The sequence below is a fragment of the Schistocerca serialis genome, chromosome 1 (genome assembly GCF_023864345.2).
Source record: "Schistocerca serialis cubense isolate TAMUIC-IGC-003099 chromosome 1, iqSchSeri2.2, whole genome shotgun sequence".
In the NCBI taxonomy this organism is placed as follows: domain Eukaryota; kingdom Metazoa; phylum Arthropoda; class Insecta; order Orthoptera; family Acrididae; genus Schistocerca; species Schistocerca serialis.
The window spans coordinates 818,396,436-818,415,555 of record NC_064638.1 but is presented as its reverse complement, the minus strand read 5'-3'; the positions used below and the strand labels follow the sequence as shown (position 1 = coordinate 818,415,555).

The 19,120-nt window shown below is 43.0% G+C and overlaps 1 non-coding gene across 1 annotated transcript; it reads left to right on the top strand.

The window, feature by feature from the left end:
* Positions 1-2,832: 2,832 nt before the first annotated feature.
* Trnai-uau (transfer RNA isoleucine (anticodon UAU)) lies at positions 2,833-2,906 on the top strand. The gene has a single exon. It is a non-coding gene; the product is annotated as a tRNA-Ile (tRNA).
* The last annotated feature ends 16,214 nt before the right edge of the window (positions 2,907-19,120 follow it).

The window sequence follows — 19,120 nt, the reverse complement described above, 5'->3', positions numbered from 1 at the left end:
GGAGAGTGGTCTAGTCGTCCTGACGACTGAAACAATTTACTCCCTCGCCTCCACGATCTTTCTTTCTTTCTTTCGCTTACGCCATAGTCTCGCAGCGATCGCAGGATCGGCGTGGTTAGAACGGATTTGGCCAGGTTAGTTTTTAGGGGTGGCCAGATGCCCTTCCTGCCACCACCCCATACCCCCAGGGATGGAATCAGTGTACCCCATCTGTCTGCATCTAGTGTAAATCATGAAATAGTGCGAACGTGTTTCAAATGTCTGCGACGCGTGTAACTGAGGCGGAACGTGGGGACCAGCCCAGTATGCACCTAGCAGGATGTGGAAAACCGCCTAAAAACCACATCCAGGCTGGCCGGCACACCGGCCCTCGCCGTTAATCCGCCGACCGGATTCGATCCGGGGCCGGCGCGCCTACCCGAGTCCAGGAAGCAGCGCGTTAGCGCTCTCGGCTACCCTGGTGGGTTCCCTCGCCTCCACGATAGCTGTATCATATCCCATCACTACATTTTATGACAGAAGCTGGCCTGATGGAGGAACCACCAACATCATTAATGCTGTAGGAAGTGGTAGGTTGTGTGAATCTTAGATGCTATTGGGTGCCACGTGTCTCATGTTCCTGTTTAAATACCCGTTCCCTTTTTCCTTTTATGGTTGGAAGTAGGGCAACACAGGCAATATACTGTTAATGAAGGAGAGTTTATATTAGATAGTTATAGGCAAGTGTAAATAGTAGCTCAGCGTAGGCGCTATCCTGTAAGATACAAATTTAAGAGTCATCCAGGGTTCTAGCCTGTTAGGTATGTGGGCTGTCGCCCACAAAGTACCTGACTAATGTGTGGAGCTTTACACTACGTCTCGGCTTCCACGCCACACTCCTTGCACTTTTGTCTGTTCCCTGGTTAGGATAAGATGTACGCAGTGATGTAGCGCAACAGCTACTGTATGATTGGAATGCTGTCTCATGGTAATACTTTTTGCCTTTTCATCACCGCATCCAATGTCGTCCCGAAACGGGGTAGTATGTCACTGAGATAGTGCACGCATGCGAGATAGATCATTAGCATGACGTCATCGCTATACCTCTCCCAGTCAATCTCAAGGGCTGACAGCAAAGAATCTATCTGAGATAATTAGCAGAACCAGTTTAAGCAATTATGGACAACAGATCATGGTTGTCGCTTTGGCAGAACCTAGGGTAAAAAAGTGCTAGGTGCGTAATGAGAGCTCAAATAAGGCATTACAAGTTTCAGGTGAAAGAGCGCCTGTAACTAGTTGTGAAATACGGATGAGGTTGCACATTTTGCAGCTGATAGAGTGCTTGTGGCTAGTCAAATACACTACTGACCATTAAAATTGCTACACCACGAAGATGACGTGCTACAGACGTGAAATTTAACCGACAGGAAGAAGATGCTGTGATATGGAACTGATCAGCTTTTCAGAGCATTCACACTAGGTTGGCGCCGGTGGCGACACCTACAACGTGCTGACATGAGGAAAGTTTCCAACCGATTTCTCATACACAAACAACAGTTGACCGACGTTGCCTGGTGAAACGTTGTTGTGATACCTCGTCTAAGGTGGAGAAATGCGTACCATCACGTTTCCGACGTTGATAAAGGTCGGACTGTAGCCTAACGCGGTTGCGGTTTATCGTATCGCGACATTGCTGCTCGCGTTGGTCGAGATCCAATGACTGTTAGCAGAATATGGAATCGGTGGGTTCAGGAGGGTAATACGGAACGCCGTGCTGGATCCCAACAGCCTCGTATCACTAGCAGTCGAGACGACAGGCATCTTATCCGCATGGCTGTAACGGATGGTGCAGCCACGTCTCGATCCCTGAGTCAACAAATAGGGACGTTTGCAAGACAACAACCATCTGCACGAACAATTCGACGACGTTTGCAGCAACATGGACTATCAGCTCGGAGACCATGGCTGCAGTTACCCTTGACGCTGCATCACAGACAGGTGCGCCTGCGATGGTGAACTCAACGACGAACCTGGGTGCACGAATGGCAAAACGTCATTTTTTCGGATGAATCCAGGTTCTGTTTACACCATCATGATGGTCGCATCCGTGTTTGGCGACATCGCGGTGAACGCACATTGGAAGCGTGTATTCGTCATCGCCATACTGGCGTGTCACCCTGCTTGATGGTATGGGGTGCCATTGGTTACACGTCTCGGTCACATCTTGTTCGCATTGGCGGCACTTTGAACAGTGGACGTTACAAATGATGACTAACTGACAACCTCAGCTGCCGACAGGTGTTGATGATATACCTCGATGTGGACACCCGAAAATGTGTGCCCCGACCAGGACTCGAACCCGAGATCTCCTGCTTACACGGCAGACGCTCTATCCATCTGAGCCACCGAGGACACAGATGAAAAGTGCGACTGCAGGGACATATCCCTTGGACGCTTCCCGTGAGACTCACATTCCCAACTGTCCACAATTCTACATATGTATTGTACCTTATAGACATTTGCCCACCCATCAACACCTGTCGGCAGCTGAGGTTGTCAGTTAGTCATCATTTATTCCAGAGAAAAGCTGCACGGTCGTCAACAGTAACTGTTCTTACGAGAACAAGTTACTGTCTTCGTACATATAGTTAAAGGCTACCCAGCCATTGACCTTCGTCTGTGCGAATGCGCACAGGTTGCCCAAACTCTTCCGGGAATCGCCAAAGCGTGCGCGAGTAACGAGTGGGTGGGCAAATATCTATAAGGTACAATATGTATGTACAATTGTGGACAGTTGGGAATGTGAGTCTCACGGGAAGGGATATGTCCCTGCAGTCGCGCTATTCATCTGTGTCCTCGGTGGCTCAGATGGATAGAGCGTCTGCCATATAAGCAGGAGATCCCGGGTTCGAGTCCCGGTCGGGGCACACATTTTGGGGTGTCCACATCGAGGTATATCATCAACACCTGCCGGCAGCTGAGGTTGTCAGTTAGTCATCATTTATTCTAGAGAAAAGCTGCACGGTCATCAACAGTAACTGTTCTTTCGAGAACAAGTTACTGTCTTCGTATATATAGTGGACGTTACATTTCAGATGTGTTACGACCCGTGGTTGTACCCTTCATTCGATCCCTCCGAAGCCCTACATTTCAGCAGGATAATAGACGAGCGAATGTTTCAGGTCCTGTACGGGCCTTTCTGGATACAGAAAATGTTCGACTGCTGCCCTGGCCAGGACATTCTCCAGATATCTCACCAATTGGAAACGTCTGGTCAATGGTGGCCGAGCAACTGGCTCGTCACAATAAGCCAGGCACTACTCTTGATGGACTGTGGTTTCGTGTTGAAGCTGCATGGGCAGCTGTACCTGTACACGCCATCCAACCTCTGTTTGACTCAATGCCCAGGCGTATGAAGGCCGTTATTACGGCCAGAGGTGGTTGTTCTGGGTACTGATTTCTCAGGATCTATGCACCCAAATTGTGTGAACATGTAATCACATGTTAGTTATGGTATAATATATTTGTCCGTTTATCATCTGGAGTTCTTCTTGGTGTAGCAATTTTAATGGCCAGTAGTGTACATACATGATATCTCAGACCTTTATGGAAAAGAAGTTGTTCCTAGGATGAGAGGTTAAGTTGTGTGATTTGGTGAATAGTTCTGTAAGCGACTCTACTGATCAACACGGATTCTTCTTGTAAATACTATAAGTTGTTCTGACAGAATTCTTGTATCATTGTGTAAGTAGCAGAATTTATGACATAATGATAAGACGTAATCTGTTAATAGAATAGTATGTAGTGTGTGTGATGTTGAGTGATATGCTATTGAAGATAGGTGTCGGTGAGAAATGAATATTTAAAGACTGTGCAATTTAAAATTGTTCAAATGGGTATGGTATAGAGAGTAAGTAACTGTAGCAAATCTCATGGAATCCCACAGTCCTTCGTTGTGGACTGTCTAACTCTGTTACAGAGTGGAGAAGTGAATCTTGCGGGGTGTCATTGTTCTACGGACTAACTTTGCCAAGAGTCTCTGTAGGACAGCATAGAAAATGGTACATAATGTAGTGATCGGTCTATGTAGAAAAGTAAGCCCTGGAGTCAAAGTGTACAAAAGTGTCATGTAAAGTCGCGTTTGTTCACAGGAAATGTACACCATTTTCGAAATCGAGCAGTGGCTACAACTATATAAACTATAGAGAGAGACTCGTCACTTTTAAATGTATCTGAGTTGCAGCTAGTTTTCATCGGAGCAGCACTGCACTAAATTCGGTCTCGGAATTTCTCTGAAGAAGAAAGATGGGCTGCAGTGTGGACGGAATACTGCGATGCAAATGAATTTGGGGACACAACGATCCACTTATCTTCCCAAAGGTATCTGACTGACGGCGTAGCCGACATACAAACCGTCTCGAAGTTACATTTACGTGTCAAGTAGGCAGCTCTGACACCCTACACCAGCGAAGGGGTCAGTGAAGAGTTTGTCCACAGAATGCAGCCAACCTGTGTCTATTGGGGCAGACAGCATCTGCCAGGAGGTCGCTGGTCCACTCTCCTCTGCTTCTGAGATTCCACTCCGCCAGGCTTCCTACAGATTATAGTGAACTTTTCGCCTATCCACTACTGGCTGCCCACGGATTCCAGTGAAGCATTCGTCTGGCTGCCTCTGGTTGTCCATGGAACTCAATGAAGCAATCATCTAGCCGCCGCTGACTGTCCCCAGGTTCAGCGAAAGCCTTTGCCTGCCTGCCGCTGGTTGGCCACAGATGGCAGTGAAGCCTTTACCTGGCCACTGCTAAGCACAGTCGCTCCATCCTGCGACAATGCGACGCTAGCTACAACTGGCTGCCTATAGTTTCTTTTTTGATAATAATGTTAATTACTCATTTTATCATTTTGTACCTACATCTACATCTACCGTGACATTTTGTATTAATTTTGTACATAGCTACAACTGGCTGCCTATAGTTTCTTTTTTGATAAAATTTTAATTACTCATTTTATCATTTTGTACCTACATCTACATCTACCGTGACATTTTGTATTAATTTTGTACATAAAGAATGAAAATTTTATGTTCTGAATCATATCTCAGCACATAAAGTCGCTCGTGCGTACACACACACACACACACACACACACACACACACACACACACACATTTCATAATTATTGCCGCCGCCACTAGCACCACCACCGCGGCTGCTGCCGCCGACCAATGACACTCTACGCCTTGTCAGCTCGCTGCCTCCCAGAAGCGTGCGTCACCTACGGGGACGACCGCCAGCACAACAAGAGCGGCTACACTGTCGCGACCACAGGGAAAACGGACTCCGCGCCTTCAGTAAAGGTCATACCACATCCATATCCTTACATAATGAATGTGAGTGCGGCTCTCTTGCTTTTGGGTCTCACGAGGAAAAAAGCGATAACAAGAAAAAGGAAAATCCAGCCTTCTGGATGGGTTCTTTTTTAAGCAACTGAACTGCTTCCGGCACTTTTAACTTGTGAACTGATAATTTTCCAAAGTTTCATCAAAATATCGAAACAATTTTTTTGAATACATTGTAGGAACACAAAATAGTTGAGGACTGCTTGAACAGATTTTGCCTGTTGCTTCTCGGCTCTGGATTCTCTATCGACGTTTGTTTGACGATTTTCCTGTCGTATCGCAAGCGTAAGTGGCTGCTACTTGACAGCAGTGACTTAGTTTGGATTTTAAGTTATTTGACGTCATAGGCTTAATATTGCCATGTGGGCTGTTTTAAATCACTTTATATCTGATGATGAGCACTGAAACCGATTGTAATAAAGAAATATTCATTATTATATGTTGGCGGTGGAATACTGACATTTTTAAAAATAATTACGAGCTATGGGGCGCCACCTCAACAAACTGCACTAAATTAAAAACTAAACTCTGTCCGAACAGTGCCCGGAAGGCACAACGGTATCGACCGAGCGCAGCCGATAGGCGTCAATGGATGCGGATACGGAGGGGCATTTGTTCAGCACACCGCTCTTGTGGCTGTTGTGAGTTTTCTTGACTTAGAGCCGCTACTTCCCAGTCAAGTAGCTCCTGAATTGACAAATGGTTCAAATGGCTCTGAGCACTATGGGACTTAACATCTATGGTCATCAGTCCCCTAGAACTTAGAACTACTTAAACCTAACTAACCTAAGGAACACAACTCCCAGTCATAACAAGGCAGAGACAATCCCTGACCCCGCCGGGAATCGAACCCGGGAACCCGGGCGCGGGAAGCGAGAACGCTACCGCACTACCACGAGCTGCGGACCCTGAATTGTCCTCACAAGGGCTAAGTGTACCCAGCACACACAAACTGCACTGCCTGAAAAATGAAGCATCCACAAGGGGAGGAGGAAACGAAATGAAATATCACAGATTGAGAGGGTATGCGACGTTATTGCAGCTATCACAAAATCGAATGAAAGTTATAAGTAACATGGCAGCGTGGGTTCACATATGAGTATGACGTTCCAACCACTTTGCTCAGGTTGTATGCTCTGATTTGCCTGTATCTGCTAGACCGAGTTAGCCAACAAGTGTTGCAACTGAACCTTCATATCCTGGACACTGTTACTGGGACAGGGCTGACGTCCGAGCTGCTCCGACACGTGTTCTATTCGTTACGAATCTGGGGATCTCGGCCGGCCGGGGTGGACGAGCGGTTCTAGGCGCTACAGTGTGGAACCGCGAGACCGCTACGGTCGCAGGTTCGAATCCTGCCTCGGGCGTGGATGTGTGTGATGTCCTTAGATTAGTTAGGTTTAAGTAGTTCTAAGTTCTAGGGGACTGATGACCTCAGAAGTTAAGTCTCATAATGCTCAGAGCCATTTGAACAATTTTTGTTTGGGGGGGGGGGGGGGGAGGGAAGGGGGAATCTCGCTGGCCGTAACATCACGCACACAGTTCATAAAGACACGAACAACCTGTGGAAGAGTGTTGTCCTGTTTAAAAATGGCACCGCTATACTGTGGCATGAGAGATAACATGGGGACACAGAAGTAAAATGAGAATTCCTGCAAGGAAGGCGACATTCTTTTCGCGGAACACTGTTGAGAAAACTGAGAGAACCGGCATCCGAACGTGACTGCAGAACGGTTCTACTGCCGCCAACGTACATTTCGCGTAAAGGCCACAAAGATAAGACAAGAGAAATTAGGGCTCATACCGAGGCATATACAAACTGGCCCACAATTGTGTGTATGATGCTTCAAGACTGCAGTAAAGAAACTAGACACGTAACTTGAACATAAAAGTGAACATAAACACATTACTCTCATACCTTTCCTTACAAGAATTTTAATCTCTGTTCACCGATCGCTACATGCCTGGAGACGAAGAGCAATATTGTCAATAGCATCTTGACAGACCGGTCGGGCAGGCAGTGAAGGATGCACAGTGCCCGTAAGCAATTTAAGATAACTTTTCCTCCAGTTATGGTGTCACCGAGAGGGAAAGGCCAATCAACTCTGATCATAAGAAAGACCACCCCAAACCAAGACACCAGGACCTCTGTCATGCATACTAATGTTTATATTAGGATTTCCTTCCCTACAATACATGCAGTTGTGTCGGTTAACGCTTCCTGAAACACGAACTTTGACTTCATCAGTCCTAATCACGTGTTCTTTCAAACCTGGATTTTCCTTCAGTATCCCCAGACATTTTACCGCACAGTCCAAGCGCTTACCGGTATCATCGTCGTTAACATCATTTTTCAAACTAGTATGACATGGCAGATACTTCATAATTCTCTGCAGTGTTGCGCGTGGAATATTGAACTTTCTGAAAATACGTCTCTGAGATTTTGGCTTCCCAGGGTACGTGTTAATCGATTCAAACACACGAGCTCTGTTAGCATCGGTTTTCATACTCCCGGGGTATCCTCTCCACTAGCAAGCAAAACACTACTAGTAGAGACAAATTAATTTTTTGTTATTGTGTTTACTAACACAGCGGATCCATTTGTTCCATTCTAGACTGCAATCCTCCGTTTCACTTCGGCATAATTGTTTGTTGCAGAGTACAAATGCTCCCAACCGACACGTGAGCCATCGGTTCCACCATGCTCTGTGTCATATGCTAACGGTTCAAGTGCAGTGAGAATTATCGCCACTGAAAGGCTACACAGTGTTGCTATGTCGTGATTTTTTGTTTATAATTATAAATATAGCATGGTGCAGATAAAAGTAGCTCGTTTATGTATGTAGGGAACACAACGAAATTACAGAAACAAAGAACTAAAACTGACTTAAAATTTTATTACAATGAAAAATACATTTATAGAAGATGTTGAAAGTGATCCCCGGCAACATCAGTGGACGTCTAAGCATATGCATGTACATCCGGGGTAAAGCTCGGATATCGATGGCGGAAACTTCACGTCTGATGTTGTCTTTCAGTTCCTGTATTGTGTGTGAATTTGTTTCATCGTGTCGTTAGATCCGGCGAACGCGATGGTCATAAATATTTGCTTGAACCGCACGAAACGCCGATTTTTCATCATGGAATGGTTGCTGTCACACAATGTTAGGGTTATCCGTTGCCCAGTAACTCGTCTTACGCAAATGCACATGATCAAAAATGAAATGATGATTCCTCACTCATAATGTAATGGGAATAGTTTAACAAGTGATCGTTGATGTTATTCAAAAGCCAAGTGCAGTATTCGACACGTTTCCGACTGTAGTCCTCCCGTAATTGCTGCACTTCAGTCACACGATATGACTTTAAAGTAAGACTTTCCAACATCCGCTGGTAACTCCTCCTATTTACATGCTCCTGTTGGGCCAGTTCACGTGTAGATTTCTTTGGGCTCTGAATAATTCTTCGACGAATGCCTGAAATAACTTCTGGTGTGCGAATTGAAGTAATTCGTTCTCGTTTTAGATTTTGTACAGATCCATAGTGGTGCAGTTTGTATATAGACTTTGTATTGCTCTCTTTGTTGGTACTCTTCTACCCGAATACTTGACCACGAAAATTTCGCGAGTTTCCTTAATCGAACCTGTTTTCACATATGCGTCCACAATTTCAAATGTCTCATCTATCGCGAAAATCGTTTTGCAGACCGCAAAGAGAAGCCTGTAACTTCGCTGGTTAAGTAAACTGAAATGCTGATAGGAGAGTTCTAACAATTAATTATTGCATAAAACTGTTCTTTGTTGTAGCTTTTTACACTATTGTAGAAGTCTAAATATGACATTTGCACTGGAAAGTGGACGCGCTAGTTTTAACTGCGTCACCCTGTACTACAGTCAGTCAAAAATCATACACATAATTATGGGCTACCGCGAAGACAGTAGTGTTTTCCTTCTGGAACGAGGAAGTAAATGATTAGTAGTGGTACAAGGTACCCTCCGCCACCCACCGTACAGTGGCTTCCGGAGTATGTATGTAGATGTAGATGTACGATGTGTGTGACGTACCATTGCGCCGTTACCTCAATCACTAGCAGAGGTAAATTGAAATCACTCCCAATGGCTCCTACATCACAACGCCAGGAGTAACTATGCTGTGGCTACCCAAAACAATGGATGAATGGGAACATCACCCCCCAACCCTTGCAGGTCACCACCATATTCGTCGACAATGGTCATTTTGGGTAGTGCAAAGGCGATTCATCGCCGAACGTATTATTGTTGTTGTGGTCTTCAGTCCGGAGACTGGTTTGATGCGGCTCTCCATGCTACTCTATCCTGTGCAAGCTTCTTGATCTCCCAGTACCTACTGCAACCTACATCCTTCTGAATCTGCTTAGTGTATTCATCTCTCTATGATTTTTACCCTCCGCGCTGCTCTCCAGTACTAAATTGGTGATCGCTTGATGCCTCAGAATATATCCTACCAAGCGATCCTTTCTTCTAGTCAAGCCGTGCCACAAATTTCTCTTCTCCCCAGTTCTATTCAATACCTCCTGAACGTATTAGGACCCATTAATTAGCATTCCATGCATCTCCGTCACGGTAACATACCAACCGCAGCCGTTTGTGTTGTAGTGTTAACGGCAGCCTACGCGTGGGACGGTAATTCCCTGTTCTCGTTGGCCGATCAATGGTGCGAGATTACACAGAATGTTGCAGGGAGTCCATTACTTGTTCAGTGATGACAGGTGGGCATGCGAAGGAGCTACGTTTTGCTTGCTGCACAATACATACAGTGATCCTCCACTGTCGTGGTAGACCGGAATCTTGGTGACGAGTGGGCCTGCCCTTACGTTCCTAGCCAGTCCAACATCGGGCCACTTTCGCAGCCAAATGCTCCAAAGATTTTGGTTGGCATTACACAATTCGACCACCCAGCCAAATAGAGAGCCGCGGCGACGCCCCTTTCCACCGCTGTCAGGTGCTGATGATGTCGCTGTGTGACGCCACTGCTCGGCATCTCTGTGCTCTGCTCAGGGGTCTCTCAACGTCTTCTGCTATTCACGTCCCTTACATACCCTACCAGGCAGGCAACAGCATTAGACACGAACTAAAATAATACACACATGTGGCTTTTCTGCAGGTCACAGGAAACTGCGTCACTAATCATTTACATATACGCCGATGGTATATGCGTATACGTAGTTACATTGACATCCGACTACGTCTTTTGGGTGCTTGATTTTACCAGGCAGTGCATATTTGTATGGCATACATTCGTTTAGTCCCCGGTGGAAGCATTTTCTCACAAAAGTTCCCTGGCGAACGCCACAATTGTCTGATATTGTTCAGACAATAAGAAATTCAGCCTTCAGTTGCAAGATAAATTTTTTTTAGTTTACCCAGGTTTCGATGGCATAATGGTATCTTCTTTAAATTAAATTATTTTGAAGGCCAAACGTTGGCCATGTCACGCAATAAAACTAATACAGAATAAAGACGCATAATCTTATGATCATGCGTCTTTATTCTGTGTTAGTTTTATTCCGTGACATGGCCAGCTTTTGGCCCTCAAAATAATTTAATTTTTGTTCTGAAGAAGATACCATTATTGCCATTGAAACCTAGATAAACTAAAAAAAAAATTACCTTGCAAACTGGAGGCTGAATTTCTTATTGTCTGAACAGTTCACGGTTGCTCAAGCGCAGTATTATGTTAAAGATTTGTAAAAAAGTATGATATTGCACTTGTGCCTTGTGAAAAGCTAGCCGGCCGGAGTGGCCGTGCGGTTCTAGGCGCTACAGTCTGGAACCACGAGACCGCTACGGTCGCAGGTTCGAATCCTGCCTCGGGCATGGATGTGTGTGATGTCCTTAGGTTAGTTAGGTTTAAGTAGTTCTAAGTTCTAGGGGACTGATGACCTCAGAAGTTGAGTCCCATAGTGCACAGAGCCATTTGAACCATTTTTTTTTTTTTTTTGAAAAGCTATTGCTGATCAAAGAAATGACCAACCCCAGTCCGAGGTAGGATGATTTATCACACAGCCAATAGTGAGGCTCGTAGCTGAACTGCTCAGGACACTCTCAGAGATCGACATTACTGTTCCATTAACGCACGTGACTTTTCAACATCCGCTGGCAACTCGTTCTACTTACTTGCGGCTGTTGGGCCAGTTCACGGTTAGACTTATTTGGGCTCTGACTAATTCTTTGGTGAATGCCTGCAATAACTTCTCGTGTGCGAACTATTACTTTGTTAGGTTTGACGAAAGCTGCTTCTTTAAGGTGACTAACCTTGTCAGAAATGAACCGTGTTAAATTCCAAAATTAATTTTATCTTTTTTGAAAAACACCACCTACCCCGACCAAGATTGTAGTACGAACAGGTGTATGGAAGCTACCGTTTTTGAATGCTTAGCGATGACAGATAATCGACGTGTCAGCACTGATGGGACTTCCCACTAACAATGTCCCTCACGTACAGAAATTTTTGATGCTGGGCTGACCCACAGCAGCTATGCAGTGAGGTATGCACTGTAGACCACTCACACTAGAATTAAAGTGAAAGGAGACTATGTACTCAACTTAGAAACCGAAAAGAGAGAATCGCAGCGTTTGAGAAAAGATGTTACGGAATGGTTTTAAAAATTATGTGGGCTGTAGGACAAGAAATGATGAGACACTACTCACTATCAGTAATGAAAGGAATGTATGAAAAACTCTGAATGGAAAAGGGGATAGATGATACGAAATGAGTTAAGACATCAAGGTATAACTTCCAAGGTACCACAGGGAGTTCTAGAAGGTAAAATCTGTAACGGAAGATAGAGCTCGGAACATATACAAGAAATAATTAAGGACTTTGACAGCAAGTGCTCTTCCGAGATGAAGGGGTTGCAACAAGAGAGAATGTAACTGCAGGCCGCATCAAACCAGTCGAGACTGATTCAAAGAAAAAACAACAAAAAATAGTGAACAAGTATGAGATGAAAAAAAGTGAAGATAGTCAGCTGGCCCTCTGAAAGTTGGAGAGAATCGAGTCAGATACCACATGGAAGAGTCCACTAAAAAGGTCCTAAATGACCCCAATAACTTCCAGCGCTGTCAGTGAGCAGAGAGGCTTGAAATGGCAGGCGAGTGCTACTTGTTGACTGCTGGTCACTAGATGAGAACTGGCTTAAGGCGGACGTGCCGTAGCCTAAATGTAAGCCAAGCTTCAAGTAACTGCTGCTAAGGCAGATAACATTTTAAGGTCGATCTCGTTGGCAGTCGACGGGTCGTAATCCACATAGGGCAGAGATATAAGATTTCTCTAGTTCAGCGTTTGTGTATGTAGTAAAACGTTTCTCGTCCGCATTACCCCATCAACTGGTACTTCTTGAAACAAGTGACATTTGCGTATGGGTGTTAGTACAGTGATGGGGCCCTAGGACAAGTGTAGGAAGTTGGAATCCCTCCCTCTTCTCCATGCTTACCGAAACTAACGGCACTTTCAACTCTACAAAATGCCTGCCACACATCTCTTACAGTCACCCCCATCCCCTTACATACACACACACACTACATTACACCATTGCCCGACTACTCTCCTCCCACTTGAATAAAAAAGAGAAATAAAAAACAGAATATTTTAACTGAAATACTATTCTAAAGGCAGATATAATCTTAATAATTTTGCCGGCTATATCAATACACGAGACAGCTATTCGTCCAGACATCATTGCACATAAAAATACTGTCCGGTACCATAAATACATTGCAGCTGTTTCTTATGAGAATCTATATTTGACTAGTATGACAATCTGATGTTCTCGTCGATGGAGCTAAAAGTAGAAAGTTAAATTATGGCTATCAATAAACACCAATGAAAGAATCCTGACTTAATTCCTAATAACCAAACACATTTCCATTATTCGCCTTTTTCAAAAATAGCAGCAACCGTTTAATACCTTGTATCGTCGTTAGATAATATGCATATTGTAAAGCATATAACTTTTCCCCACCCACATTATACTGATTCCTTCCTCTCCTCTGCTCCCCATTTTGTGGCCTGTTCATCACATTCACCAGTTATTTTGTTCATATAACACAGCAGTCAGTGCCAAATTTCAGGTGTGCACCGTTTTTGGCTCTACATTCGTATACTTTTAATCTTTGATTATAAAGTAACTTACGATTTATTTGTTCATAGTCCTTTTGTGAATTTCATAATGCTTGCGTTTTCATATATATATATATATATATATATATATATATATATATATATATATATATCGTTGTGAGAGGTCACGTAGCTTTGGAAAAACGACCTTTGTACAGCTATAAACTCACGCTGAAGTTATCTGAGGATGGCCTAGAAAGGCCAAAGCCGGTTCAGAACCAACTATAAAATAAATATTATTGTGGAAAATCAATGCTGTGCATTTAAGTTTTGAATTTTTCTGTGTTCCTCCAAGTACCAATATTACACAAAATAAGAAAACTTTTTAGGTACAGAATTAAAAAGTATCATAGTTAATTAATTACAGTACGGAATAATGTTACAAAAACTGAAACAATAGCTGACACAGTACTCCAAGATAAGACGATAACGAATACATAATATCAAAGTAGTTAGTGCTGTTTTTTTATTTAGCACTATTGCTCACAACGTGTCTTATTTCAGTCTATCTTGTTTTCTGTTAAAATCTACTTAAAAATGTGGATTACTAATGAAATGTTGGTGCTTAGACCTCTAAATTTGTCGTCTTACCTGAATGATCTTACAGTGTAGGCTTTTGCGGCTGATAATTTTGTCCTTGGCTATTTTTGTTTTATGTCCCTTAGGCAGTGCCATGGTCTATGTCTATTTTCCCAGCGTTTCGTTTCCAAATGCTGGAGACATAACCACAGCTGTAAACACTCAGACAGCAGTTTCAGACTTAAACAAACTCAGCAACCGGAATTCTTAATACGTACCCTGAAAATTTCGTGGCGTGATTCCACCAGAGCGCTGTCTATAAGACAGCTGAGTCACGTTGGCGTGTCTTATGGAGCTTGTAAGAGGGAGGAGTTGGTGCTGTTTTTTTATTTAGCACTATTGCTCACAACGTGTCTTATTTCAGTCCATCTTGTTTTCTGTTAAAATTACTGTAGTGTTTTTGAAGGATTAAAATTGTACAAGTTTTGTGCTTTAATGCTAAAAAAAAGAAAAATCAACAGCGCCAAAATTGCCTGCCACAAGCTCTGTAACACAAATCGATGGAATTCTGTGAGCTTAAAGAGTTCGGCTTATTGCGCTTGTTTTAGTTTGAAACCGCTATCTCACTATTTATTGCGTCTGATTGTATTTCCAGCAATTGGAAATGAAACATTAGGCACAGAAACAATCCTAGAACCACGTCCTAATACCCATAAAACAAAAATTACCTAAATGAGTTTTTTTTCGTTCTTGTATGTGCAGATTGATCAGTAATTTTAGAAAAATAAGTACTACGTGTTCTTCCTTTTTCTTCGGACATTTGTACACCTTAATCTTCATCTTTATTCTGCAGGTGACTGCAAAGTATTTGGCATGAGGACCAAACACTGAAGTCTGGTCGCGATCGATTCGCGGATGTAGAGTGCGCAAAATAGCCATTTCTGTGCGTATGTGGGAGCCACGTTTGCTCTATCGTCTACTCAATCATCGCAGTCCCGCGGATTTGTTTTCAACTCTTATTCTACTATCTAAAGAGTATAACAGAAATACTAGTTTTCAACAAAGTAAAATTCTCTCTATACCATCACAAAGCACTACTATGTTCTATAAACCATTTCCTGTATAAGGGGCCCAAATTTTGAACACTCGTCCTCAAAATATCAGAGAAATACAATTCCTTCCAAATTTCAAAAGACAGCTAATGGTCGACCTTTCGTTACAATAGCCGACTCTCCTACAAAATGGTTCAAATGACTTTGAGCTCTTTGGGACTTAATATCTGAGGTCATCAGTCCCCTAGAACTTAGAACTACTTAAACCTAACTAACCTGAGGACATTACACACATACATGTCCGAGGCAGGATTCGAACCCGCGACCGTAGCGGTCGCGCGGTTCCAGACTGAAGCGCCTAGAACCGCTCGGCCACACCGGCCGGCAAGCTCTCCTACGTTCTGTGGAGTTCATTCATGTCAGTCCCCCTCCCCCATAACTTCTTCCTACCCCTTGTCACTTGAGTTCTCAATTTAAATTTTGTTCTTTCCTGACAGCCACTGTAACTGTCATTTCAAACTTCTCCTCTTTCTTATCCATTCCGCTTCTGATAATACTAAAAATGGCTTAAGATGTGCTAAGCTGATCTGTATCACTCTAAATGCCATTTACTATTACAAAAATAATTATTTTTATTACTGTTATTAGTGTCAGTTATTATTAGTGGGAAGTTTTGTAATACCTTTTGTACGTGTTTCTCCTAATCTGCTCATACTAAATAATTAATAAAGAAAGAAAGAAATAATTTCATCTGCACAGTCTCTACGGCACAATTACTCAGGGAGATGAACATTTGTGGATTGGACGCTGAAAAATGAGTTTTGGAATTTTGCAAGCATGTTATTGAAAGTTATACGGCCCCTTGCTTCGAGTTGTGCCAGTCAAGGTTTTTCAAGATTTCTGTAGAATGGAAGTATTTTTAGCTCGGAAAAAGAACTCTCGGATTTCGCAACAGTTTTGGTTCAAAATGGCTCTGAGCACTATGGGACTCAACATCTTAGGTCATAAGTCCCCTAGAACTTAGAACTACTTAAACCTAACTAACCTAAGGACATCACACACACCCATGCCCGAGGCAGGATTCGAACCTGCGACCGTAGCAGTCCTTCGGTTCCGGACTGCAGCGCCAGAACCGCTAGACCACCGCGGCCGGCGCGCAACAGTTATGGCTTTTGATAGATACATCAAGACGGCTGTGTATACATCACAGTAACTGGGCATCAACTCTGTCAATTCGTGTATAACACATATTTTTTATATTTGTGCAAATAAAGTTCTTATCAACATTGGATGCGGTGGAAAGACAAGAAAATATCATTAAGAAACTGAAGTTCTTCATTTTTAAGATCTTTGTCACAAGTGGTAGATATGAAAAAACGTTGTATTGCTCCATATGCGCCTTTAACATACATCACTCTCTAAACCTCATTTTAGGTGCGAATAATTGTGTCACCGAAAACAAGTGTCACTTTAAGTTCACTTAAGGGTTCTGTCAGTTGCCTGTCCTCGCAAAGCTCGTCGAAGTACTCCTTTGCTGCTGTCATTCGTAAGCAATTTATACTCGACAGCCCCTCTTTCACAGACGTTGAAAGTTTCACAGTTTTCCGTACGATCCTTTCACGCTATCTGTTTCCGGCAGCAACCGAGAGATACATCGCCGCATTTAGGCGATAGTTGCTTTGAAAAAGATACGACCGATTTCCTTGTAGATAGCGAAAACATACAAATGAGAAATCATCTCTGGGGGATTAATAAACCGCTTGAGCAGATTTAGTCCTTTTTTTTAGATCACTATCGGTTTCAATGCACTAGGAGCCACGTCTTCAGGTGAACATCTGCATATCAATGACTCACGAAGGAATAACTATCCTGAGACATGCACTGACGTGATAATTTTCTAAAATTATTTTGAGATACTTAAAAATTGTTTAAAAATCGTTAAAAGCTTTTACATAAGAATACTAAAATATTTATACTCACATAATTAAAACATTACAGCTAAAAAGATTGGAACTTGCTACCCAACATTCGCTGCCCGTCAAAACACCGCTAGAATCGGTACGTCATTGAATGAAACAGCCGGCCGCTTGCATTCCATTCGGTGGATGGGGCCTAAACGAATTATCTCATAGTGAGCCACTGTCCAGCTGAAAATATATGAAAAAGTATTAGAACATAATATACGGCGAACTTAAAAAAAGTGTGATTGCAGTAATTGCAGAAAAACAGGCAAATAGCTAATTGACGGAAAAATAGAACATGAAAAAGACTGTTACCCGCTTCTCTGCTCTATACGCAGTCACAGATCAGGTGACCCCATCATGTGCTGCCTCTTACTGAGGGTATCAAAGTAAACAGCTAGCCCAGAGATGGCTACGTAGAACATCCCTCTTCTTTGCTGCAACCACTCTTTGTTTTTTTTTCAGGCTAGCCGCAAAATAGGTTTTAATAGTTTTTCATTTATTTTCACCTTAGTAGTAGATCATTATGACATAATTTGATTAGGTCCTGTCCATAGTACTGGACTGGAATCCACGCATCCGGCTGTTATGTTCAATGACCATTGAACCATCACCATTTAGCGGTGTTTGTTTTTGACGAACAACGAACGTTGGTACCACGATCAGAACTATTCGGCTCTAATATTTTTATTATGTGAGTAAAATATTTTAATATTCTTATGTAATGCTTTTAAAGTTTTTAAACTATTTTTAAAAATCTTAAAATATTTTTAGAAAATTATCGTATCAGCGGATGTCTTAGGGTTTTTATTTCTTCTTGGTTTACTGGTATGCAGATCTTCACCTGAAGATGTGGTTCCTGGTGCCGTGAAACCGGTAGTGATCTATTAGTAAAGTACTGAGCACAGCTGAAGCGGTTTATTAATACCCAAGATCCTTACCCACCCTTCCTTTACCCGAGTTTGCTCTCTGTCTCTAACAGTCTCGTTGCCGACAGGACGTTGAACTCTAATTTTCCATCTATATTTCCGACAGCACCAGTCCAAGAAATCACATACAGCTGTGACGTCCGTACTCTCAGACTGTGAGGCTTTAAGTGCTTTATTACTTCTTTCTAGTGGTTTTCACTGAATCTGAAAAACGTAAGATTTTGTGTATAAGACCTACTGCTACACTTCGCTCTTTACATGTCTCTCTTTTACGAGTTATGTTCGTCAGAGACTTAAGAATGTCAATGAGTTACTCTTTAAGCGTATAGACATCTCTTGTCTGACATTCGAACGCGTTGGATTTCGTGTCGTTAGCGTTTTCTTCGAAGTACTCAAGCAACAGGTTTCTAAATACTACCACCGTTGCATCCCGTGACCAAAATATTCGCAGATGTTCTCCCGTCATAGCCTTGACCGAAACACTTGCTCACGTTTAGGCCGCTTCGTTTCACATATTCAGTTAACTGATGTTAGTACCTAACACAGATTGATCTTTGATCGACGTAAGGGAGAAAAGTGATTCGTGTATCTTTCTGCAGAACAGTTTTCAAAAAAATCTTTCATTACTTTAATGTAGTTGAAGACTACTATTAACTGACCGATTTTATCAATTTTTCATCTTTTCCTTCCCTTTTTAATTTTTCTTCATTTCTTCCTGTTTTTTCTCTTTCAAGAGGCACATGAGCTTTGAGCGCATTTCCCCAGTTGTCCCAGCCTAGTTACGCACCTGGTCACATCGTTGGATAGTTTCCTCGATTTGGCGGTGTCTTAGAGTAAATAATATAACGCAACGTGATGTAAGTCTCAACAATACAGGGGTCTCTGCAACGCGCCACGCCGTTGCTGAGCAACAGTATGTGACGAGTTGACCGGCGAGCAACATGAGTGTGTCCGTTCCAAGTCACCAGGTTCTTAAGAAGACAGTGAATTGAAGAGCACAGAGAAACGATAGCAGTCAGAAGGTAAGCAATCAATAAACATGTGAATTACATCATCAGTCCATAACACCCAAAACACAGACGTCAAATCTATTGCATCTTTCGGCAGACGCATAACGTAATT